At 40.9% G+C, this 27681-nt stretch overlaps 1 long non-coding RNA gene across 1 annotated transcript in view; it reads right to left on the bottom strand.

Moving 5' to 3' along the window:
• The window catches only part of LOC107311134 (uncharacterized), a 71680-nt gene extending 46878 nt beyond the window's left edge, over positions 1-24802 (bottom strand). The window contains exon 1 of the long non-coding RNA XR_001553887.3: positions 24648-24802. This is a non-coding gene — a long non-coding RNA (uncharacterized LOC107311134). The remainder of the gene's footprint in view (positions 1-24647) is intronic.
• Between the last annotated feature and the right edge of the window lie 2879 nt (positions 24803-27681).

Raw genomic sequence — 27681 nt, 5'->3', positions numbered from 1 at the left:
TTTCCCTCTCATTCTCTCCACTCAGTAAGGACACGGCACATTGATTATTATTGCAGCTGTGTATTCTGCCTGCCCCCCTGCCACATAGCTAACCTGTGGACTGCCAGCTTCATTAAACATCCAGATGTATTCAGGCTCAGAGGATCATGCAGCTTGTACAGCATGCAAGACTCAGATGGCCTCAAGATGCAGAATGAACCCACCCACTGGAACCATAGGGCTTACAGCCGGAGAGCAGACTAAAATGCAATGCTTGTTTAGCTTAATCTTTAGCATTTATTTAAGAGAAGATAAATTCTTTTACAAGCGATACCAGGGGAAGCAGAGAGAGAACTCATGCTGCTCTACAAAGCACATAAGGCGGTACAACTGCTACCTTTTCAGGACTTTCCCTTAAGCTGTCAAGATATGGATGCTACCATAAAATGGTATTAGTGTCTTCAAAAAGTAGCCTGCACTTCCACTGGGGTGTGGATCTCTTTCATTTTGCATTAAAGCAAGAAATGACTGTGGAAAAGGCTGTTGTAACTGAAGTTATCTTGCTTTGGGATTAATTTACATGTTGTTATTTACCCCTACTCTGTTGCACTGCCTGCAGCTTACTTTTGTGGTTCAGAAAGTGAAGCAGGGACTGTGGGGAGAGCAGGAACTTTAATATGGAAAATAAAGCAATTTAACAGCAGAAGACTCTGAGAACTCACTATGGCTCACATGATGCTCTGCAACAACAAAGAATGAAAAAGCAAACTTTGAAATGAGAGCTCTGAACAGCACGAGGATCTGATTTTGTGCTGACTTGAAACAAAGACATGTCCACATGACAGATCACCAGCCTATGGGACACAGCACAGACACTGATGAATATGAAGGCCACATCCAAGGCCCCAAGCTCCAACACCAGATCACACTCCCAATAAGAATGAACTCCCTGTGCAAGGACAAATGTATTTAAAGCAAGCAGAAGCAAAGGAAAAGTTACAGACTTGTGAAGGGCCTGGAATACCACGGAGGTGCCCCCAGCTCCAGTACCCTCCTGCTGCATACCACCACCATTCAAAATCTCAGTAGAGGCTGAAATCCAGCTTTACACCAAGGCCCTTAATTTATCAGTATTAGCCTGAAATGCATAATGATGTGCTTCAGATCCTCTAGTGTGAACACTGATAATACCACTAAAAAGCTGTTTCAACCAGTTCAGAAACTGAAGGCAAAATGAGAAGCAGACGGGAACAGCAATTGTTTCTAAGAGATGAACTCTACATCAGCAAGAGGGCCCCATCAATAATGTGGGGAATGTTATAATTCCTGCTGCTCACATTGGGGAAAAGGGCTAATAAATTGAAATGACCAATAATAACATCCAGTCCAACCCCAACCCATCACCAGTACTGCCCACTAACTATGACTCTCAGTGCCACATCTACACATTTCTCAAACATCCCCAGGAATGGTGACTCCACCACCTTCCTATTCCAATAGGGTAAAAAGAAGCAGTCTAAGGAAAATGAACCTAAAAATCTATCAGTAGAATAAAAGGGACTTGTCATTAAAAATAAATTTAAAAAGAACCTTCTTTGGACTGAAGAAAAAAGGAAAAAAAAAAAAAAAAGAAAAAAAAAGGTATCCAGTGGAAACCTGAACAAGGAGGATATTACATGGGACACCATAATAAAAACAGGCAACTTATTTAAAGCATTGCACGGACTGCTACAGACAGACATCCACATCTGCAGCTCACTGCCCAGAACTGCAGCCTGTGTCTGAGAGTGTCAGCTCTGAAGAGTTGTTCAGCAGTTCTTCCCTGCTTCTGCCTTCAATTTTAATTTCTGTGCTACTCAGTTTTACTCTAAGGGACTTTCATTTCTCTCGTTGGTACTGCACGCTCTTTTGGAGGCTGTCAAAGGGCACCTGGCTTGCCACCTGCCTCCACAGGCTGGCAGGAAGCGCTGCATTTCTGGTGCATCTGAATTAGCTTGCTTCCCTAGTGGTTTTTCCAGTTCCTTTGCACATCTACCTTTGTTTTCAGGCAGTGACAGCAGTGCCTCATGTGCTCTTCAGGAGATCCGAGGTGCATCTCCTCCTCTGAGCATGCAGGGGCAGCTCCAGCCTGGGCTCTGCTCCTGGTTGCTGGAGCTGGTGGCCTACCACAGCCCCTAGATGAGCATTAAGTTCCCTCCCAACACAACCCATTCTAGGACTCTATCACAATGAATAAATAGAGGCCAAAGGAGACACGCCTTTTTTCCATAACCAACAGCTTTTCCTCATAGACAGGCTTGTAAAAGTGTGCTCAGAAACAGCATCCCTTTTTGCAGTGTATAGCAATTGCTATCATTGCTACAGGATTGTATCAATGCCACTAGCAAGTCTGTGACAATTCCCAAGCAGCACCTAGGTTTGAATACAGTTCCCCAAGACCAAAGCTTGGGAGACTCCAATTCAAGCACTGTTAGAAAGAACATTTTCCACAGAGTTTTTGTGCTCTAAGGTAGTAAAGGTACAGCTGAACCATTATGTGCTGCAATTTAGCCCTCTCTTCCACGCTATGCTGAACAGTTGCTTGTATTAGCATTCAGGAAATAAAATAGGTCTTTTAATGGGTCCTAAATGTGACTTTGTAAAGTAGTGATGCTGCCACAGTGACACCCCAGAGTGGGGTGTGCAGCCATCACTGCTATCCTTAGAAGCTTCCAGTCTGGATGCAACTCTTATTTTGGGAACATGTAGAATTCCTCAGCTGCTAACAGAGTTATCATATGCTCCAGAGTGGCCAAGAGTATCCTGAGATGGCTGAAATGACCTGTGAGGTAGCAGATTTAGGATACAATACACTATTAAGAGAAATTATGTTTTCTTAGCACAGTTTGCAATTCCTAGCACACATGCAGCCCTTTCCATCCTGTTGCTGAACATCCACACCTTACAACTGAAGTCTGCAGGGGGCACAAGCAGGAACTGTCATAATCACCTCTGTTCCTGTGAGCTTCCATTTGTGAGCTTTTTCCTGAAGAGGAGACACTGTCGTTTTTAATCTTTTTTCTGTTTTTATGTTTGTTTTTACCAGAGTTCTCTCTTTAAAAGGAGTGACTCACATCACCATCCTGCAGGCATGAGTTGGTAAACTGTTCATTTCTGGTTTGGCTCAGGGAAGCTCTTAAAACTATTGTTTTTCTCCCTGACCCTTATCTCCCCTTATCTAAAGGGATTTTAAGCCACTCTGTTCCTTCACCAGCCAAAGGTGGCTCACAAAGTGATGCCATAAAATGTCAAACCATATTGTCCCTCCATTCGATGAGACCCATCTCTCCTGTCTGCCTGAGCTTTTATGGTTGTTTTTTAGGTGTGTTTTCAGCAATTCACAGGCACAAAGCACAAACATTTTTTGTAAGTGAAAACTTACAAAAGAATTCAAACAGGTTACCCAGGCCGCAGCAAATGAAACATTTTTAAAACCAGGGTCTGATCAAATATGAAGGGACTTTATCTACTTTGCCTGTCAGATCTCAGCTACACTCTCTTTAAAAATAGCAAGCAGGTGAGCTAAGGAATGTGACATCCTGACTTTCTGCAGTGAGTCAGAAGATAAATGACACCATCAATTAGGTTAGATTGATTTCTAGATCCAGGATTCTTATTCCCTGTGTAAATCACATCTCTTCCTGTGATAGGACATGCTCCTCTGAACTCTGCCATTTAATTATTACTACTGATATTAACGTTTTAGCTACTGATCAATCTCTGACAACATCCACCACAACCAGGCCCCCACAAGAAGGATCCCATCAAGGAAAGAGCATGTTAGAAGTACTGGACTGTCAAAACAAAACTGCTAGCTTATTTCTTGACACCTGTATCTCTTCAGGCAGAAACATTCAACATCTCATAGCTTTTATAATAACCTGATTGATATCACAATTTTATTTTCACTCAAATGTAAATGAATACTAGAGGAATCATAATGGAGCTGATCCAACCTGACCACAGTGCCTGGCTATACAGAGCACTTTTCACAGAGGAAACAAAGCAGGAGCAATGAAAGAAATGCAAGGGCTGACCGTGTTGGCTTTCTGAGATCTAGTTAACCAGAATTGTGTGCATTTCAGGTAGGCAACAACAGAGCAGGAACTTCTTGGATTAATTCTTCAGTGAAGTCAATGGCACCTACTGCTGGCATGAGAACTCAGAAGTAAATATGTACAATCACAACTCCACTGCTCCTGCAACTGTCACCTTCCTGGATGGCCAAAGACAGAGGTAAAAAACAGCACAGCAGCCCAGTGAGGTATGCAAAGCAGAAGGGATTACTTCCCTCCAGTATTGTGCATGAAGATCTACTGTCATTGCACTAGGCTTTCCTATTCCTCACCCAACAATTCCCTGGGAGACCAAGTATGACCAGGAATTGGGGGCAGTGAGTCCAGTTCTCACCACTTTTGTTAAGCCATGTTTTTTGATTTACACACTGCTCAAGACAGGGAGGTGGAACTAGGTGATCTTTGAGGTCATGTCCAATCCAAGCCATTCTGTGACTCCTCTATTCTATAATTATCCTTTTCTGCATTATTAAGCTGTCTATCTCAACCCACAAGTTTTACCTTTTTTCTGAATTTCTTCCCCATCCTAAACTCAGAGGGGTAAGTGAATGTTTGTGTGGAGTTTTATCTCCCTGCCAGGTTAAACCACAAATGAAGAGACTGAGACATGGAAAACTTACATCAGGCGAAACAGGTGCTGTGGATGGGGCACCAAAATGTTGCCAAGATATTATTTACTACTGATGACTTTCCAATGGCACAAAATAGCCTTCAAATGGTCTGGGAATAACCCACTTCCTCCTAGTATCAACCACAGCTCTAGCACAGCCATAGAAATAAGCTGGACCTTCTCTTCTATAGACTTTCTGGGGTTCATTCTTCATTGTTCTAGAGAGCCTAGAGAAAATGAGGACTGAACACATGCAATTTGGAATTTGGGGTGATGGCTCACAAGAACACATTCCTGGTCATTTCTACTCTGATAAAGAAAATGCGGAATGACTTTGTGCTTGCTTTGTACACTGATCAGAACACCATGAGAAACCACTGTGCACAATGATAATTTTGTTTTCACTCTGACTAGTGACTTGTAAAAGCTGTCAGCTCATTGTGAAAGAACCATTAGATCAAGCTGCTAAAACGGCAAACAGTTTACGTGAAATGTAGAGTCTATGTAGACACTGAATATTCATCGTCTGCCTGGACAATTTCACATTCATGTTTAAGTAACGTAGATTTATGCCCACACACAACAATGATTTGTGAATATTTATAAGTGAACACCTGGACAACAGTGACTACTTATGATTACATTTGAAAGAAAGAAAAAGGCTCTACCTGAAGCCTGAACTACAAACACTAGCATATAATCTTTAATCTGCACTGTATCCTAACAGCAATGAAGAACAGCTGAAAATAGCATAAAGGAAGAAGTTGGAGGTAGAACACTGATCACCCAAAGAATCGGTAAAAAGCCAGGAAGCTTCTCTAAGCTGATAAAAGAATTCCCTTTGGATTAGTCTTCTGTCAAAAATCAGGTTTCCAGTGCAGTGATTTTCTATATGAAAATTACCTGATTGTTTTGGTTTTGTCCAAGACAGAAAGACTAAAATATTTGTTAGAAAAAAAAAAAAAAAAAGAAACACAGGTGTGAGTCAATGCATGTATATTTAAGGAGTCCTTGTATCTATGCCTTCAAGTTACACATTTAAGCCTATGCTGCTCCAAGCAAGAACCACTACGCCTGGTTATCAAGGAGAGGTCCTCAAAGCCAGCTGAGATGAAGCCAGATCATTGCCTGAGGCACAGGTGAGTTCTAATAGACTCAGTTTAACTTCAGACAAGAGAATCACAGGGTATAGTTCAGTTTCGGTGATAAGGGGTTTCAAGACTGAAATATAGATTGGGGGACTCCAGGAAAACTTACATTGGCAGCAGAGAAGCTCAGGTTAGGGGAAAGGCAGCTGGTAGACTCACATGTGCTTATTCTCATGAATTGCCCTCTTTGGAGATGAAAGGCATCTGGCACTGGAGTTTCCTCTAGGGGAAAGAGACCCTACCAGGTGAGACTGGAACAGTAACTTTGCTAACAAACCTGGTGTGTAAAATCCCAGCCTTGCCTCAGTGCTGTCTTCAAACTCCAATCTTTAAAACTAATCACATTGTTCTGATTAATAAGATCCTCCTAGTCTTCTTCTCTGTGTTATTTCCACAGCTGCTTACCTCCTTCTATAATCTCATTAACATGGGGAAATTAAACTCTCTCTTGCCATGTTCACTAGGAGCAAAGCAGTGAAGACCAATTTCAGAGACTTGCTAGCAACCAGAGAATGGAAGTTGGGCTGTGTCTGGTCACATTTGGCCATGCTTTGTCACATTTCATCCTGTCTCAATGACTGCACAAGAAGTAGGACAACAGAAATTCAATAAATGCCATCACCTTTACCCCAGTGACACCCAACAAACATTTTCTATAGCCCAACATTGCCTGGACAAAACTGTATACCAGACTCTTTAACCTAAATTCATTGAGACAGTCGGAAATTATAGCAGTTGAAAATAAAAGCATCTCCAGATGGGTAAATAGCTCACTTCTTCCCATTTCCTCAAATTATCTCAGCATCTGGCACTTTTCTGCTGAGACTGCCTCCCCAGGAGAGGAAAATAAAGCTCAGCTCTGCTGGGACACTCAAGTGGACAGAACACAGCAATCAGATATCAGGCTTGGGGACTCATTTCTGTTCCAGGCAGAGGTGAGCTGCCTTGTTCCACTCCATGCCTACACTGACCTTCTACTCCAATGCTTCCAATTGACTCTATTATCTATGCTTGCAGTGACATCAGACAACTAGGAGAGCTACCCCTAACTGTGTCTGTTCTTACCTTGTGTTGAGCAGCCAGGTGTATTAAGATAAACTGTATCTCTGTGATGGACTGCAGCCAGCTCTGGAGGGTGGGTGGATGATTTGGATTCATTATGCCCCAAAACAGGTTCTTCAGAGCAGCAAATGGACACTGAGCAATTACCAGCTCTGATAGGGCTGATTCTCTCCTGAGAACGTGACATATTTCTACACATAGAATATTGATGAGATGGGGGGCTGCAAAGGAATGCTGGACTTACTGCCCCACCTATTGCCCAGAATACAGTACTTATTCATATTTAATCCTGTATTTAATATTTAATTTTAATCCCAAAGAATTATACAACCAAAAGCATATTAAGACCCCCAACATTAGCACTTCAAAGCCCCCTAATTTTTAAAGTCAGTCTCATTATTACAGGGTAAATTTCATAGTGTTTGAGTGAAACAGAAACAGGAACAGTAACATCCTTCCACTGCCTCCCTAATTTCTGAATATACCTTGGATACGTCATTTACCTAATCCCTATGAGGAAAGCTTCTTCCCTAGCTTCTTTTTGCCCTCCTTTTATTATTATTATATATATATATATTAAGAGTTCAAACAACAATATAGAAAGATTGAAATACAATGGCATTTGGCTACCAATAATCTCATCCTTTCTATGAGAATGTATGTAGATTTTTAATATCTTAGGGCTGGAATCGACTCTCTCCACACTGCCAGCACATCATCCACAGCAGTGAAACTCGTGTTAAGAACATAAATTGCCCACTGATAGATTGTCAGTAAACAGTGAATAGTGTTTCTGACAGAGTCAACCCTGGCAAATGGACAACTATAATATATATATATGTTTTTTAACCAATGATTTTATCTGTCCTTTCAACCCTTTTGCAAAAAATTATCCCACAGCAGTTGATTCCAAGGATCTGTTACATACTGTAGAATGAAAACATATGCTTTTGCTGTTTCACTAAGTGCTGCCCTTTAGTTTCCCCGTGTGTTTTCAATGTTTTCTGCCATGAAGCTTACAATGGGAGTCCTTGTTTTGCTTCTATTAAGGCATTATCTTCAATAGAGCCCTTCACCTGATTACCTTGCAAACACTGTCGCCTTGTGATCACTCAGGGTCAGTTCTTCACTTAGGTGCACAGCTGAAGAATTTGCCTAAACCCTTTATTTTAATGTGTTGCATCACACTTTGCAGTGCTGTGTGCCACTCATGCTTGTAGAATACAACAAACTGCAGCAAGTGTCAAACACTGCAGTGTTTGAACGTTAAATCACAGCACACAGAAGCTCTTTATTTAGTTTTGACTATTCTTCTGTGTATCTCACATGCAAAAAAATTAACAACATTACTGCATGTTACCTTTAGAAATGGAAAAGGGAGAAGGTGAATTCTCAACATCTAATCTTTCCAAGCCCACAACATCCAAACCACAACCACATTAGGACTAGCTCTGAAGATTTCTGAGGACCAAGGAAGAGCCATCACCTTCACCTTTAATAGGAAAGCCTAAAGAAATAAGTTCCAGCCTATAACACTCTTCTGTTCACAACAGCTGCCAGTTATTGCAGTAACATCTGCCTTCACTTCTGGTGAATAAAGGCTTAAAGAGACAATGCCACCCCTGCTCAAAGAAGGATCACAGAGTCACAGAATCATTAAGACTGGGAAAGACCTCTAGGATCATCTCATCCAACCACCAACCAATCCCCACAAACCTTGTCCCTCAGTGCACATCCACATAGTTTGTGAACACCTCCAGGAACAGCAACTGCACCTCCTCCCTAGGCAGACTGTGCCACTGCTTCACCACTCTTTCTGAGAGTAATTATTTTTTCCTAATATCCAACCTGAACTTCCCCTGATGTGACTTGAGGCTATTCCCTCTTGTCCTACTGCTAGATGCATCATTCCTTCCCAGCTATAGGTGTTGCCCTCCCTACTGCCTTGTTAATCCATGAGTGGCAGTGGCTATCAGGCACTCCATGTACCAGCCTGTTGCCTGGATCTACACAGTCACTTTTCCTCTCAATTCCTATGCATCCCACTGAGCACATATGAAGTGGGAGAAGCTGTAGTACATTTATCTTCCTACAACACCCAAAACAAAGCAGGCTAGAAGGCATATATTAATGACTTCATCCTCAATACAGCTGATCTTGGAAATGTTTTGGTGCCATCAGCTTTTCATTGGAATACATTAGAGTTGTTAAAATTGATATATATATTTTAAATGAAGTGTTGGGCAGGAAAAGTTCTTGAAATCTAGAGTTGTCTCTGGGAGATAAAGAGAAGGAAAGATGGAGAAGGTACAATTTTCACTGTTGACTTTCCAATGCCAAACCCCTTCTGTGAGCAAACACATCCTATGCTGAAAGCACTCACAGGGGCAACAGTGTAGTGACAGCAGGATTAGTACACTATAAAATGGCAGAATTTAGCTTCTATTTCTGAAAACACACTCTGCAAGCACTAAAATCATGAACACACCAGGAAGGAGATGAAGTGCCACATTTACTCACAGATTCTTAATAAAAATGTCGTTCTAAGTTTAATTAACATACTTTTTTGTAAACAAAATCACCCCACAGCTGCAGCAAAACCTGCTTTTCTACAGTGTTCCAGGGCCAAGTTCTGCAGCAGGTTATGCCCAGGTGCAACTGCAAGGCAGCTCATTTGGGCCAAGTCAGTATTTACAATAGTACAACAGAGCAGATTCCATCCCCTTGAAGTCCATCAGCTACCTTTTCCTTCCCATAGTAGAGTTTTTATTTTTAGCTTGTCAGCAGCAGAGGAAAATACAATAAAAGCCTCATACTGCTGCAGCCAGTAGGCAGTTCCATCTCCTCTTGTATGTGTGGTACCTGTGCTTGTGCCTGTGCTCCCTTTCCCCAGAGGAAGAGTACAACCAGACATTATTATTTGGGGGATTGCTCTACTGAGATAGCCAACTGTGATCTCAGCTTCCTGAACTCCCTGACCTGCCCTGCCTAGAGGAACAACAGCAGTTTGGGAGGGGGAGGAGAAGGGATGTTCAGATGAAGGAAGTAAGATACAGGTTGATCATTTCATCCGTATTGTCTGGGTGCCATCGGAATACATTAACTCCTTCATTTATCACAGCACTATCATTAGAAATCTCAATTATTTCTGAATGCCATACTGACAAAATGTTTAATTAGCTACTTTGTTGTTTTAATCACTTCTTGGGTACAACGAAGAACTGGAAGCACCAGTGCGGGGCCCCATTATTTTTTATAGAAATGTGTGGAGAGTGAAGGAAGCCGTAATAAATGTCCCCATCATTACACAGAGATAAAGGTCAAACATTAACACAGCATTCATATATCTTAAGCCTTTCACAAGGAGAACATACCCACCAGCTACAGCATTCTGTAGCAGTGATGTGAGCTGAATGTGAGCTGCCTGCAGAGTAGCTTGCAGAAGAAGCTTGGGGGGGTGCTGCTCCCCCTCAGGGGGTGGTGCTGGGAGATCAGCAAGCTAAGCAGTTCAGATATTACCATCAGGAATCTTTTACAGGCAGATTTTCCCAAGCTTTTTGTGGAATCTGACTGAAATTGAAGGCAACAATTTCATAGTCTGACTGTATTAGCAGTTTCCTTCTTACCTTGAAGTCACTCAGCCCACTAATGAAAAGGCAGCAACCATGGAGATGCCTGACCAGTATTCCCACATACCCCAGAATCAGCACAGGATGAAAAACAGCTTGCAGATGTCTCACCAGCTTGTGAGGATGTAGAACACCCCAACAAAGACAAGTTCCCTTTGGTGGCCAAATGCAGAAAACCTTTCCACAGCACCTGCCCAAAGGCAGCAAGCACATGAAATAGCACAAATTTCTGTTTGTCTGTGTTACATCTGTCTTGCTGAAAATAAGACAAGGTCATTTCTTAACATATACCTCCAAAGAGAATTAGGTTATAACTTCATATGAAACACGGCCCTTGAGTGACTTCAGAGGAAGACAAAGTACATCAGGGTAAGACCATTCAGCCTGCAACCCATTTTGATGTGGACACTTGGCATTCAAGGCTCAGAGACCAACACAGACAGCACTTCCCTATGCTTAAAAATTAAAGAGCACAATAATTTTGTATCATAAATGCTTCCTAGCTGCATGGGCTCTCCAAAGGGCTCTGACCAGGATTAAAAGGAAGGAAATAAATGTTTGGATCCCTCAAGGGACCCAAACCATCAGGATTCCTCTCCAACAGTCACTTATGGTGGGTATCTGCACAAAGCATTGCAGTCACATTGAAAAAGAGAAGGGCAAAGTGGTGGCAACCTCCAAGTTCTTTCATAGAGGATGAACTTCTAATTCCCACCACTCAGCTGAAGAGCTTCAAAACCAAACACCCTCTTCAGAAGGGTCATGCCCTTGCAGGGTATCTTCCCTCTTCTCACAGAGAGGGAGACAAACTCTACAGCCTATTTCTGAGACTCTCCCAAATAAAGAGGTATCACAAGCACCAGACCCTTCCCCAGTGCTGTTCATGCATTCATAAACTGAATTTACTATAAATTTAACAGGCCTAAGTTAACTGCCATAACCAGCAGTGGTTAGTTAAGAAGTGTCTAGCTTTTTTTTCAAACCCTAGTCAGCCCATACATCTCTGATGCATCTGTAAATTACTCATATTTACTCTGCACCCAAAATCCTTTCTGATGCCAGCAGTCTTCTTTGCATTGACGCATTAAGACCGACCAAGCTTGGAGAGGTTTAATGGCTAGGAGTGGTATGTCCAGTGCAGGATACTGCTGGGTATCTGAGGAGATACCTACAATATGCTTTATTAAAGTCCTTAATTACAAGTATTGTAATCATTTCAGGAGAGATCTTTAGAACAGTTAACAAACAAAGAAGACAGATGGGTGGTTCAGCTCAAGCAATACAAAATGCTGAATCCACTTGTAACTTGTTTCAGAAGGACAAAATAATGCAAAACTGAGAAAGATTACGCACAAGGAAAATTAGTTACATTTTGATTTATCAGTCATTTCCACATTTCCTTCTTTAAAGTACTTTCAAACAGCCTCAGAGTAAAGACATTGAAAGCATCTGATTTCTGCAGCAGACATATTTAACACAGGGAGATGTTCTGGCTCACAAACTCCAATTAGTTCTAATATTAGGTCTGCTCATAAAACAGTCTCCCTTGTTTTCTACAACCACATCGATAAGAATTACTATAAGGGGATATAAATATAACTCATTAGTTTGTTGACACTCAATGGTTTATCTATATATGTAATGCCATCCTGCCATTATTGATGTTTTTTTAATGGCACAATATCATTAAGCAGGAATGTTGTATTTCTATTAATATAATTTGGGCTGGTTCTTAATAACGACGCCAAAGTGACTGCAGGATCATCCACAGGATGTGGATGAGTGCCTAATATATTTCTCAGCACATCATCTATCATGTTCACCATCCTCCTTAACCAGCAAATCACAACCTTCTTACCAACCCAGATGCTCACGCTGAGAAATGCAGAGCTCTGTAGAGAGATTATCCACCCCAAAACTAGTCTTCCCCAGAATCCACTATGTTAAAATGTAGCAGCAAATTACCACTGCTTGGTGGGCTGTGGTCCACCATATCACAAGTAGATTTAGTACTAACTAACGGTTAGTGGGGTGCTGCTGTGCAGCAGATATTCTATCACAATATGGGAATAGGACTGTAGTTGGTTGTAAATGCAGGAACTGAAGGTCCCTCTACCCATGTTTGAACTTCCAGATACAAATCTTTGTACCCAGCTGCTGGCAAGGAGTCAACTGATTTCCACTGTCTGTTCAGTGGCTCTAGTGAGAGCCAACCAACAACATAGCCAGGAAGACCACTCTTCAGCAGGCAGAACATTCACCTGAAGACTTCTTTCAGTTTCCAACAGGAAGACAATTTGAAAGGCTGAAAACAACAGACAATATCTCCCACAATAACACTTCAAACCACAGGAACACAGATTAAACAGAATTGTCTGCTAACCATCAGTTATTTAGTTACATGCTCTGGGCAGTGTACAAAGAGGATGACTGCTGATATCATTTAGCCCACTAAGCCCAGTGAGTTATTCCTGACCTATACCAGTTTTAATTAAAAGAGTTTCAGGCTTCTTTTGCTTTTTCCAGGAGGAATACAGTAACCAAATACCATCAAGTTTTGGATTTTGTGTCAGTGGGACTGATCAGAAAAAGCTCCAGGTAATCTCCCAACAGCCACCCCCATCCAACCGGTGCTGAAAGAAAGCCAGGGTACCAGCCACTGGTCAGTACTAGAGGGTGCTGTGGGGGTGCAGCCTCAAAACCCATCTACAAGGCTGACACTTCGCATTTACCACACTGAGTTCAGCTGTAATCCTTCCCACAGCAGATCTGTAGGTGAAATACATTTTGCATGGTGCTGGTGTTCTGCAGCTAAAAGGTTTCAGTCCAATCATTTAGGTCTAACATTTCTCAGCACAACATGGGTTCAGTTGATAAAATATCCTTTATTTTTAAACAAAGCTTCCTCTCATTGGAAACATTGCAGCTTTGTACATCATATCATGTTTCTTTTAAATAGCATGGGAGATAATACTCTGCTCATGCTACCAGCTAAGGGAATTGCTCTTTAGCTCAAGTTGTAGAAAGCTGTACTTTGGCATTACAGTCTCTGTCTTAAAACCTGTCTCAAAATTCGTTTCTCTGCCAGGCAGCGTGGGATGGCATTAAATAAATCATTTTCTGTTCTTTTACAGACAAATACTCAAGCTGATGTAAAGTAACAACTATAAGAAAAGCATAAAATGTTTTAAATTTTAAAAGAAAAAAAAAAAAATCTGGTATTTCCAAAACCACACTTCCTATGGCAAAGCACATCCGTAGGGGTAACAGGCTATGCACAGCTACAGGCTTTGTGAATTTAGGAGTGAACAAGGAATCCCTGAGAGCCCACTCTGGCTACGGAGAAGGAAGACTGCAATGTTTGGGAGGATGCTGACCTGTGCAGTCCTACCAGTGAGCTTGCACGGCAGTCCTTCAAACACTTGTGTACGAGTTTCCCCACTCATACCTACAGCACACTCAGGACTGCCTCCATTCTTCTGAAATCAATGCACAACTTCCCCTGTACAGATGATAGGACAGAAGTTCCTGGCCACAAAATAGCCACCAGATTCAACAAAAAAGAGCGATCATTACCTTTGCAGCTTTTTGATGAGCGATTGAATGGTTTACAACAGTTTTGGCCTGTGTGATTTTCATCTCACTGTCACACTAACAAATGATTCTGTAACACCCAAACAGCCATTAATATCCTTGCCTGATGCACAGAACTTGGGAGTTTCTTCAGCTGCCATTGCGCCCATCTGATTGGCACATCACAGCATTTATTTACTTTACTGATAGAACCTAATTGGATGTAATTGCTGAAGCATCTTAAATAATTCTAAATACAGGAATTGATTTGGGGATTAAATGGAAGATGATAATTGCATAATTGAACAAAGTAGCTGGAGTCCTCACCCAGCTAAGTGGATTTCATGATTGTGGCTGATCGCATCAGAATATAAATCAGCCTGATTTGCATGGCTGACATGAGTTTTCCCCTCCTCCTCTCTAGAGCTGGTTTTAAATAGGTCACATCCTACAGAGCAGAGAGTGGAAATAAAGATCTCAAAGGGAAGTCCCCTGGATTTGGTGCTTGATGGTTGAGTGCTCTCTGTTCTGTAGGAGATGATTAGGGCATTTTTTCATGAGGGTTTTGGGTGCTCTATCACTAGCCAGGAGCTGTTAAAGCCCCACCTGGGTTTGGGAAGTTCAAGATGCTACCTGTTACCTTTTTATCCTTATAGCTCTTGATAGTTAGAGACATGGTTTCCAGGGAGATCATTCTCAAGATCACTCAATCAAGGTAATTTTCTACAGAAGTGATTATGTTTAAGTAACTTCTCCCTGGGGGAAGCTGAGTAGCTTGTAAGGTACTTTGTGAAAGAGGCTTTCCCTTGTAAGGCACTTTGTGCAAGTAGCTTTCACTCTCAGGTGTGCTTCTAGCTCCACCTGGGTTCATCTGCAGCTTAGATTTCTTACCCTTCTTGTCTCATTGGAGAATTCCAGTTTTCCAGTGGGAATTGACATGAATAAATAAATAAAAAGCTGGCTGAGGTTAGGATAGGGCTTGTAGAAAGATTCACTCTACAGCCATTTACCAGTCTAATCAAGGAGGCTGCAAAGCATCACAAGTGGCTCCGCAGGAGCTGTTGATGCTCTGTGGATTTTTATTTATTTATTTAGTAAAAAGCACATAGTTCTAATTTGGGAGTTTTGCACAAGATCATTATTTATGTTTGATAAGTAATAACACATACACAGTAACACTAATTTCATCTTTAAAAAAAAAAAACAAAAAAACAGCAACATCCCCAATCTTTTTTCCTTTCTCATATTGTCTGTGCATTTAATTAGGCTCCAGCTACCTTACCATAGCAGTTTATATCCATAGCACTCCCCACATAAACATTTATAACTATTTTACTGGTTGTTAATTGTTTGCTAGCATTATAAAATCAAGTATATTATATGTGTACACTTGTATTAGGAGAAATATGAGGAATAGAATTTCAGCTCTATAAACAAGTTGTTTCTAATACTGACACAAAACCCTATTAACTTCATTAATTGTATTCTTAGGTATCACTTTGTTGTCAGTGAAGCAGGACAGCATTTAGAGAAAAGTGGAAGTTTTTTCTATTAGATCAATCAATCTGGACTTGTCATTGTTCATTCCTAAGTCTTTCTGTTGAAGGGAAAATTGTCCTTCTTCTCCCCTAAGACTGACATATTGATTGTTTCAGTGCAAAAAAGACATTAATCAAAGGAAATTAAGCCCTGAGTATCTCACTGAAACATTTCTGCTCCTCTTTCTATTTATGCACGACCACAGTTCATCCACAACAAACCTGCACAAGCAGAAACAGAACGCTCCCTGGGATCATTAGACCCTATGTCAGATGATATGGAGGACGTGCTGTCCTTTTCTCTACCAGGCAGTATGTTAGGTGTTTGAAGCTAGACACCAGCACAGGTGCAATGATAATCTCATAAAACCAGTATATTACAAAATCTCAGCTAGACTAAAAGTAGGATGCTTGTCTAGGCATAAACTTATAAACAAACACTATGTACACACACAGATTGGAGCAGCTGATAGCTACCTTTAATTTTTAGGCTTCACTGTATTTTGGTCTTTGAAACAAGGTTTGAGACCAAAGAAGAAAAGATTGGCAATTTGAGATCTCATAGTATGCCTGAGCTAGAGAGAGGACAGCTGTAAACAAGCATTCACTGTGTTTACCCTGAGCACAGATAATGTTAATCTTCATGTGCTTACACACAAGCAAAGAACAAACACAGTGGTAGGTGCACAAAAAGCAAGCCTGAGTAGCTTGGGCTTCACCTCTTGTTTTCTGAATGTGCTTACCTAAAGCAGGGAACAATGTTGTAAAGGACCGGTGGCTTCTGCTTAGGGAAGACACTGGACATCTGTTTTCAGCTGTCACAAAAGTAAGAGACAGCACAGAAATCTAGGTAAGGTTTCTTCCTGCCACGTAGGTGACCTCCTGGTGTTATGTGACATCTTGGGACATATTCATACATATGCATGCAGTGGCATACAACATTTCTCTTGCAAATTTTGACACACTTGCTGAATTCGTCAGCTAAACTTTTAGTGAAAAAGTCTCTTGAAACCAAATATATGAAGTATTTCTTTTGGGGATAAAACTAACATCTCAGTTTGAAATCTGTGTCAAAAAGGTCAGTGTATTTAGCAAAGATATCACCTTTCTAAAATGTTTAGGTTTAATTAGGGATGGTGCATGAGAGACAAAGGTAAGTAAATCCCAAAACCATAAGTTTGTCATCAGGCTCTGTGCTACATATTGTTACCTGTCAAACATGACTATTGCGTATGTGATATATTGTGAAATACCGTAGAACAGTTAATATCACAGGTTTCATGTTTTTAATTCATTAATGTTCCACCCCTTCTGGAATATGCACCAAGAATGAGGTATGATGTTTGCAAAGGCTGAAAGATAAAGAGGATTTTCATCTGTCTTTTGTTATCCACCCTTAAGTAAACCTTAGCTTTAATCCTTAACTTTGCTTAAAATGTATCAAAGTTCAGTTGATCAATATGAACACACTGAAAAATCCTCTTGATGAAGTGCCCTCACATTCAGTCTATAGGACTTGAAGATTCAGCAATAAACTAATGCTTTTTAACCTCTTAATTACAAAGCCTTAATACTGTCTATGAAAGTGAAAATAGCATTGATGAAATAAAATATGTACATCCCTTTCTGCTAATATTAGCCTGCTCTATAGAGTTAGTTTCTGGATTATTTTCTTGCATGTACTACCTTGAAATCATTCAGACATATTACTCAGAACTGTTGGGTTAGGTTTACTGGTGAGCACTGAAACATTTCTTTTAGGTGAGGCTCAGGACATTTGCAGTGTTTCTACCTAGCCCTAATGTAAGGAAAGTCTTAGTAAGGGGCTTGAGTTAGAAAATAATAAATAAAGAGTTGAAATTTCCTTCTTGCTCAGTTTGCAACAACCTGTAGAAGCACAGAACACCAGCAGTTCTGAGAAAGCTAGAAGGTTCAGTGCCTGTACTGGTCTTGTTGAAATGTTGATCAGTCCCTGTACTGCTCAGATAAGGGCTTTACTAAGACATTAACCACAGCAGGCCTTACAATACATGAGTGGCTTATACCATTGTGCTAGCAATACCATGAAATTCAGTATAAACACCCTAATCAGGTTGCAGATAGAACACAAGGTAAAGGAGGACTGAAGGTACATGCAGAAGGTTGTACTTGTGCTAAGATTTTAGAAGTAAAATAAGATATTCTTATCATTCAACAGATTGAGAAGAAATTACACATCTTTGTGTTGATCTGCAAGATGCAGTTTTGAGCTGACACCTTAGTGCAGGCATCCACATGTTACTATCTCAGAAGAGCATGCAAACGCGTATCATACTAGCTCTCATAGTTGAAATCTGTGCAGCTACAGCATACATTCAGATCAGGGTTTTAGAAAATTAGAGTTAAAAAGGCTTATGTCCACCAGTCAGGTTATCAGTGCAATTAGGCTACTGAAAATGGATGACTCAAGACCTACTACAACTCCACCTGGAAGGATCCTCAGGAATGATATATGAAGCTAAACATGTCTAAGAAACTTGACAATTTCTTTCCTGTATAGAGATTTCTGGCAGTGCCAGACCTCTGTTTGTCCAAATTTTTCTCAGATAGTATTATAAGCAATTAATTCAGAGTTCTTCAACAATGGGAATAACCTCTTACACGTGAAATGTGGCACAGCAAGTCCTGAGAGATAGGGCTAGATGTTTCTAGGCACCGGACTTCAATAAGTTCTCCCCTACACATCTCCTGTTGGAAAGATAGGTGCTTCTCCCAAATAAAAGTGGGCTTCAGAGTTTTAAGAGTTACTTTTTGTATCGGGAGCTATTGATGCTGAAGACAATGCTCTCATCTTAATTTAGTGATGACTGAAACATCACATTGTCTGGCTACTACACTTCCTAAGGAACTGCTTAATGACTTGTATTCAGATCTCTATCTGCACACTCAGGCAGACACTGTTTACATGCAAATGAGGCAAACATTCATTCATAGTGTTTTTCGAGTTGATTGGTTTTCTACTGTTCACTTATGTCTTGCCCTAAGGAATATTTAGATGCCCCTGAACCTAAACTGGACATCATCTCTTTTCTAACACATTTCAAAGTACAAGCAGGATTAGCAATTGGAAATACACAGGTTGCCACTGCAGTAGCCACTATTGGGAACATGCACATTTTGCATCAATTTATGTTCTCATTTCAACTTCCCCAAGCCTCAGACTGAGAAACAGACCTAATGAGAAGAGATCAGACCTTGAGATTTGTGGCAATTCATTTTCCTGACAAAGACAGTAACAAAAACTGAAAATGACACAACCTTAATCTCTTTCTCTGATAACTTTGAGGTTGTAATGAGAACTGTCAGCTATAGAAAACATTTCTCTTTTGCTTCTGAAACCGGAGTCTTGTGTCACTGCTATGGAGCTCCAGTAGCAAACAAGAAGAAAATATTAGTACCCAGACCACCCCCAGCCTTGGTCTTTCATGAAGAGAGCCACTTGAGCTTCTTTATGCATATTATGTATAGCCTCAAGTACAACTTAAGTGCATGGATAATAAAGCTAGAGCACCTACTTTCAGATGGAGGTTCCCCATTACTTGCATCTCAACCTATCCACTAATGTACTTTTGCCAAGAACAATTAACCAGACTGAAGAAGGAACCACAAGAAATTGTATCAGAATAGCGGGATCTAGTATTAATTGCATGACTGGGGCCTCTGAAAATGAAATTAATAGAGTAAGAGGACCACAAAGAGTATGCTAAAGTAAACGTGTTAATTGTCTGCAGCAGATGTTATTGGAAAGGATGATCAAAGCCAGATAACTTAAGATACCAGATACAGCATGTAGCAGATAGGCAGGCTCTGTGAAACAATAGATACGAAAATTAACAGCCTCGCTCAGAAGCATTCTTAATCCATAAGAAGGGTAGAGGGTTCAGGAGGAAAGACTTGGTTTGAGAGGAGAAGACTGAAGCAGTACGCCATTGTAGCACATTCACAAAATCACTTTTGTCAACAGGGAAACAGTCTGGAATTTATCAGGAAGCAGTTTCACACCAGACCATTTTTTGGTACCTCTTCAGGATGAGATAATTTGCTCAAGTGCATGAACAAAAAGGGCTCTGTGTGTATACACATAGAGGAATATAAATTTACATATACCTATACACACAGTATGTGATAAATAATTCAATAGTATAGTGGAGAATGGAAATTTTTCCAAGCTATCCAAGGCAATAAGCAGAGGGTCAAGCCCAAGCACAAGAAAATAATGAGACTACAGGTCAATATGAAAGGTGGCAAACCCTGTAGATAAGGTACACTGACCTTTCTGCAGGCTACACAAAGGGGAGGTATAATGAGAGACCTACCAGAGGATAATGAGGTATTTGTGCCTGTTTACTTGAAGCCCTACCTAAATGCACAGCATAACATTGGGGGGGAGAAAAGGAATTGCTGAGCCCCTTAACCAGCAACAGGAGAAGAGATAAGATGCAAGTTGTCTGCTTGAAAGGGAAGCCACGCTCTTTTTTGATACAAGAGGGAAAAGGGATACTGCTGCTGCCCCATTATTCTTCAGTGACTTCCAGTGTCTAGACCCCACTCTTTTCTTGTTTCATACCCAGAGTGACACTTTTCTCAGGTCTGATTTTTGCTCTCCGTCATTTGTCCTGATGCATAAGCTGGATTTCTTGTTCTGATGATTTCAGCTATTACTGTGCATTCCCCAGGGTCAGATCCTGTGTTTCAGCCCATGCAAGTACATGTGGCCACTCAGGAGGAGAACACAGGACAATAAAACCAATCACGCTCCCTGAGTATCCTGGAGAGGGCACATCTCCTAAAATGAATGAGAATCCAATCCATGTCAGCTTCTGACATACCAAAGACAACAGCTTCTCAGACCAATCTTTACAAGCACATAGAGACAATCATAGGATGGGTTGGGTTAGAAGGGACCACAAGGATCATCAAGTTCCAACCCACTGCCAGAGGCAGGACCACCAACCTCCAAATCTGGTACTAGACCAGACTGCCCAGAGTCCCATCCAACCTGGTCCTGAACACCATCAGGAATGGGGCATCCACAGCCCCTCTGGGCAAATCTAGACTGCTGCATTGTTTCTTACAAGAATTTGCAGTTTGTTGACACACAGTTTTGATGGGAAACCACATGAATTTTGATGCTTTCTAAGTTCCACCCTGAAGATGGGAGCATTTTCACATGATTTGACAGCACAAGTATTTCTGTGGCCTAAAATGTCCACCCAAATAATATGAGCTGGTCTCTGATTCACCACCAAACAGAGGACTTTTTCCAATTCACTGTTCTGTGAATAGACTCAGCATCAAAAGAAAAATCCCACCTAGACTTTCCAAATTACAACAGTGAATTTTGTCTTACATTCTCTTTATATCACTCCTGCTTTTAATTATTTAGTTGTAATAAACCTACTTAATATTCCCAGTATAAACCAAACCAATTTTAACTTCCAACCTGTGGCACTCTTTGCCCCATGGGCTGTCCAACTGACTGAGCACAGACCAGATCACAGTATCTGCTTGAGCCACCTATATTGTCAGGATGAGAAATAGGCCCATCTTCAGTGTGGTTCATCTCAGCCCCAAGATAGACACTTGTTCAGATATCTGTACTGCAGAGATGGAAAATCAAATGAGTGCCATGATCAGACTGCTCAAGCCTCACTTCAGCCTTCCTTCTGGAAAAACTGAACAGATTAAGCTCCCAAAGTGGCTGTCTTCTCTAATCATCCCCTAGGCTTTTTTCTTTTTGAACCCTTTCCCAACTTTTCTCCCTGTATTACCTGAATGTCTTCCTTACAAAACACATTGATCACACAGTGCAATCTCTCAGACTCTGTGCAATCTGATGCCTTTCCTTCTGGGCATCATAGATAGCTCACTAAGAGACAGGTTTCAAAGTTAAAGCAAAGAAAAAAGCCAACAAAAAGAGCTATAGCAGTTGCAGTGAGAGGCCTCAGTATGGCAAAAGGAATAATATAGAAGCCAGGAAGAAACTGAGTGTGGTTCCACGCGCTCAGGGCAAATTGTTGTATTGTACATGATACATTCCGCATCAACACATTTTTCTTCTATTTTAAATGCCACACAACAGATGCCATTAGAATTTAAAAAATCTTGTGAAGTACCCAAAAAATCCCTCCTGGCTTTTTGCAACAAGACAGCTGAGGAAATCAGCTCTCCATAAGTCCTCCATATTGGGAGAAGGAGGGTCGGGGAGGCACTGCAGCTTTCCTTACAACTGTCCCTTCCCCTGTGCTCCTTTCAGCCCAGTGGTCCAACTGGAAATAAAAAAAGCAAGGCAGTGCAAATCAAAGGGAAACAGGCCGTCTTCAAGCAGCTTTGCAGAGATTACAAGTGATTTTCTTTTATAAAAAGTAAAACTTCAATTCAAAGAAAATGTGTGTCCCCTGAGGGCTCCCCATCTGCTGCACTGAAGGAGCTGAAGATCACTGCCCATACTAACCTCAGCAGCAGGGCTGCTGGACAGAGCACCAGCCATCTGGAGCACTCCCCTGGGATGACTTGTATCAGATAATTATAAGATGTAGCAGGCTTCATCTTCAAAGCACTTTACAAATATTTATTAATTAGCCCATACCATTCCCTCATTAAGGATAGCACTGCAGTCTCCATATGCACAGAGGGGAGGAAAAGATGTAGACTTGATGACTTTCTCAAGACCTTCTGAGAAGTCAGTAACAAGGCACAGGTGTGCCTGGCATCCAGTACTGGGTTTGCTCATATTTTCAGATTTCCTACAACCCATCATGCTTTAGATCCTATCGTAAATGTGACAGGCATGCTTTGCTCTGCTGCAAGAACACATCCACAGCAACTCTCTCAATAGGATGAGAGAGAACAGTCTGAAGTTGTGCTGGGGTGGTTCACGTAGGAACTATGCCAGTGGTGAGACACTGGCACAAGATGCCCAGGGATTTGGTGGGGTCACCATCCCTGGAAGCATTCAAGAGCTGTGCAGATGTGGTACTGAGGGACAAGGTCAGTGGGCATGGTGGGTATGGATGGAATAATCTTAAACACCCTTTCCAACCTTAATGACTTCATAATTATGTGGTTACCATGAATCTAACTTTGCGCTGGAAATAGAGAAACAGCAACAAACCCACACGTGCAATAGCACATGTAATTTTAGTTATCAGAGCAGAAATAATACTTCCTGCTTAACAGAGAAGCAGAAGAATCTCATGTCCTGAAAGCTTTTTAGCCAGAATAACGTTTCCACAGAAGTAGCTTTACAAGGTTGGGGAATTGATGGGCAGCTGGAGGACTTGACCAGTGCATTGAGTGAGGGCTGCCTGAAGTGCCCTTGTCTGGCAGGATGAGTCTCCATCTTGTTTATATTCCACTTAACAGTAACACAGTAGTGTCATTCACAGTGAACGTATCCCTTGGGAAGAGCAAAGCTTGCAGGAACTTGAAGAGGCGAATTTTAATGGAAGGTTTGAAGAGAAAAACCTGTTGGCCTAAAGTCTTCAGAGGCAATTTAGTAGCTGGAGACCAGGGTCTCAGCTGAGGTAATACAGATTGCATCAGCTCACACTAACAATTTTATCCACATGTGTGTAAGAATCACACACCTGATTTAAAAGGCAACTGCTTCAGCCTATTCACAATTTTATGCAGTGGCACACTTTAAGGTGATGAACTAAGGAAAGTTATGTAGGAAAAGAACATAATTAATCACCTTGCAGTTTAAAGCTACCTCAGAATTGCATTTAGTATTAATACAAAGTGAGAATTGATAGCCAGTCACGGTTTCCTTTTCTCATCACATCTGTCACAAGGCAGCATCAGTGCCACAGCATCCTCCAGCCCTTCCCTCTCTCTCCCTGAGAAGGTCTCCATCCCTCTTGCAACCAGACGTCAAAGTCACAGCCTTCTCAGACGACCATCATCCATGTGCTCACCCATAGATCTAGAAGGATCACCTCCAACAGCAGTAGTGCCTCAGAAAAAGCAGCAAGGCAGTGATACAGACTGCCCAGGGAGGTGGCATGATCACCATCCCTAGAGAGGTTCAAGAACTGTGTGGATGTGGCACTAAGAAACATGGTTAGTTGGCATAGCGCGGATGGGGCAGAGTTGAACTGGATGATCTCAGAGGTCTTTTCCAATCCATATGAATTTGCAACCATATCATTCATGGCAGAAGTGCACATAAGAGGCATAGGAGCCCACACTGGTATAACCACAGGTGCTGGGAGCCTCCCAGGTGCTCTACCGTGCCTGAAACTGCCTAATCACCAGGTTTGGCCTGCATATTTATACTACTCTGTAGAGAGAGTTTCCTTCTGCTACAGCACCTTAAGTTTTTAAAGGAACATCACAAGTAGCATGACAAACAGAAGAAGCAGCATTCACCTCAAAGTGTTTTTACAGCATTTTGCCATACCCACCCTTCTGCTTGACCATTTTATAACAGTTTACAAGCAACAAGACTTTATCTTAAAAAGACAAGAAGATAATTCAGTGACACAAGAGACAGCATTAAGTGATCAGCTACCACTGAAGCAACAAAAGAAAATGACAGGAGAAGTCAGAAAAAAACCTATTGGCCTAACATCTTTTCAAAATGTTTTGAACTTACACACTGCTAATCACCTGTGATACCCAGTCCTTCAATAACATAATGAAAGCAGCCCATCCCCTGGTCTACCCATCACATCAAACAGGTTAACTCGCATACAGTCCTCCACAATATATGAAAGCAGGATTTAGCCTTGCCTCTAGATTCCCATTTCATTGGGCTAGCACTAGGCAGAAGTAAGATATTGCCTAATAAGAAGGAAAAATAGAATTTTCTCTTTGCTTGAACACATTTATATCTAACTACATCACAGAACAGCTTTAGTTGGAAAATGTTTCTGATAAGTTATTTGTGACATGAGATAAAGAACAATTAGGAATATTAATGATCACATTTAAGAAAAAGATTGATTTACCAAACCGGCAAAGAAGGGCTCTGGCTGTAGAATGTTCTTTCTCAGGAAGAGGTTTTTATCCAGTAAACATTTGCACTTTGGAGGCTACCCTTTAAATGAGCCCAGGGAGCTCTTGTCATGTGGGAAGCACAGGTGAATTGCTTGCAGCTGAGCTTCCTGGGTCAGACACTCCCCTTCACCAGGTGCTCAGTCATCAGTTCAAGCTGTGACGTAACAATTCCTCTACAGAAGGGACCCTCAGAAGTCATCTAGCCTAGCTTACCTGCAATGGATACACTTACAGCTAGCTTAGAGTCCCTAAATGTTAATAGCATGTCAAATTTAATATGTGTTTGTTTTAAGTCATCCCAAAATAAATGTCAAGCTCGCTAAATTATTGCATTTGTAAACAAAATGACACTGTTTAACAGTCAAGTAACAAAAAAGTGACTCATGCATATATTCTCCAGGACTATCCTTGTGACTTTAAGAAGAAAACCTCATAGTCAGGTGCTTTCTCCAATTGTTAAGCATCACGGTCAGATAATAATACACTACACGTAGGATGAGCACTCCTTTCTTGTTTGTCCCTTTTGCCATTCTACTCCTGTATTGTATTTCCACTGTGCTAATCTTTCCAACTGTAACAGATATCAAATAAATAAAAACACATGGGGAGAGGTTCCAGTATTAACTACAAAGTGAAATGTCAAATTTCCAGTCAAAGAGTTCCAGCACAGCTTCTGCTAAAGCAAAGACATCTATCTTTAAGGATCTTGCTTTGTGCCATTACAAAATTCATGCTTCCAGTAAAATTACTTCTGGTTTACACCTGTATAAGTGATTGTGGAATCAAGAGTAGGATGTTTGAATTTGAATTAATGCTTATTGGGAAGTCTTTAAAGCGTAAATCACTTGCACCTGATTCTTTAGCAGTGACACAACACTCAGACTTCCTGCAATTAACTGCAAATGTTTGCACACAAAGCTGCCACCATAATGCAAGCCTTCATGAAATCATAACAGCGTTTTAGCCTTGAAGTATGCCACTTTTGAAAATGTGTAGGTGCAATTATAAGGTGAAAAAGCCAGCTTTCCTGGAATACCAGGTTTTATAACCACACTTTATAATAGAATTTTTACTCAGTTCAAGGGGGAAAAAAAGGTGAACCAACTGCAGTGAGGGCCAAGAGCAGTCTGTTCAGCTGATGCAAATCAAATTATCACTCCTGCATTTGCTGTGAAGATGAACTAATCTGTAACTGAGGTGTCCTTCTTCTTTTCCTTTTCATCTTTTTTTTTCACCTCCTGTCCTGTAAATAGGCACAACTTTCTGCCTTTGTTCTGTGCATACAAATTTTCTGAAGCTTCTGGGTTAAAAAATATAAATGGATACCTTGAAGATAAGGCTGAGATCTCCCATTCCTTTTTACTTTACTTGATGTCCTTTTTCAGCCTGGATTGGGTACCAGTTGGAGGAACTCAACAATCAGAAGTTAAACATCCAGGAATCACAAAATCAGTTGTAAAAAAGCCAATGAGACTTCTGAATAAATGTTAGTCTCTTTTTATCTCACTTCTTAACTGTGTGAATTAGAACACAGCTGAATTGGTCTTTCGAGCTTATTTCTATAACCTGAGAAGTTCAGAGCTTAATTTTTATCTTATTTTACTTTTAAGGAAGGTAGAGAAGCTGTCATGTAACGTCTCCAATAGCTGTGGTTTGGAGAGGTTCCCTGCAGATCACAAGATTCCCATTGAGCTCAGTGATGATTTAAAATTTAATTCATGGGAAATTATCATTAATTAATTAGGTGGTGAGCAGTGAGTTCCAAGGGTTTTATTACTATTAATTCAAACTGGAAATTAGAAATAAAAACAAAGGAGTAAAGTAACTGAGCATCTAGAAGAGATGTTTTCGTTAATCCTTTCATTTCAGTACCACAGAAGATTAATGAATTATTTTTAAGCTGAGATAGGCATCCCATACAAAACGGTCCAAAATGTATATTTCAGAGCTAGACTGAGGAGAAATTGCTTATAAAGAAAAGGAAATTATGAATCTCAAAATAAAATTGAAAGCAAGACCAAAAATGCTTCAAATTTGCAGTAATTATGTATATTTTCATATGCATATCCAGCGACTATCATTTGCTCTGATTTCTTGATCCCTGACTACTTTAGCATACCTTGTTTCCAAAGATGCAATTTATCTGCAGGTGAGGTTTACCTAAGGATCTGTTTCAAGTACTAAAATTTTAAAGAGGCTGAAGTGAACTAAAATAAAAGCATACAAATACAGAGCTTTCTTTTCTTTCTTTTCTTTCTTTTCTTTCTTTTCTTTCTTTTCTTTCTTTTCTTTCTTTTCTTTCCTTCTTTCTTATTTTCCTTCCTTCCTTCCTCCCTCCCTCCCTCCCTCCTTTCCTCCTTTCCTCCTTTCCTCCTTTCCTCCTTTCCTTCTTTCTTTCCCTCAGATGCATCCAGAACAGCTCACTGTTTTCTCACATTGTTGTCCTGCTGCCTGCAGTTCACTGGCTTTGTCAAACTGAGCATACAGCAGACCCCTTCCACAAAACCTACATGCGAAGTCTCAAATCCAATGCAGTGCAAACAGCTGAGAGTTCATTCATGCTCAAGCTTTTAAACCTAGTGGTTTGAACTCAGTGTGGAAGGACAGTAACACTGGGACAACCTCAGTGAGACATATAGAAAACCATGAGCTCCCTAAGACAGCTTCCCTGTGCTTGATATCAGGTAAGCTTGGAAGACAGCTGTGAGACGTGAAATTTAGGACCCTTGGTTCTGTGGCATCCTATTAATTGCCAGCAGCATAACGGTACTCTTCATAGCTGTCCATGTTGCATGTAGAGCAGCCAGGAGAGATGACTTCTTTTGACAGACAGAGACGCTATGCAAAATGACAAAATGGTTCCTGGGGGCTGTGGTAGCTCCCTTGGAAAAAGCTTGCCTTGCAGTTTTACTTTCCAGGCTAAGCATGTCTCTAAGAAACAGAGGGCATGTAATGAAATTCACAAACTAGACAATAATTTAAATC

This window comes from Coturnix japonica, chromosome 3 (assembly GCF_054131305.1).
Source record: "Coturnix japonica strain WE chromosome 3, WE-NBRP24, whole genome shotgun sequence".
Lineage (NCBI taxonomy): Eukaryota > Metazoa > Chordata > Aves > Galliformes > Phasianidae > Coturnix > Coturnix japonica.
The sequence above is the reverse complement of the archived record's forward strand: the minus strand, read 5'-3'. Positions and strand labels throughout refer to the sequence as shown.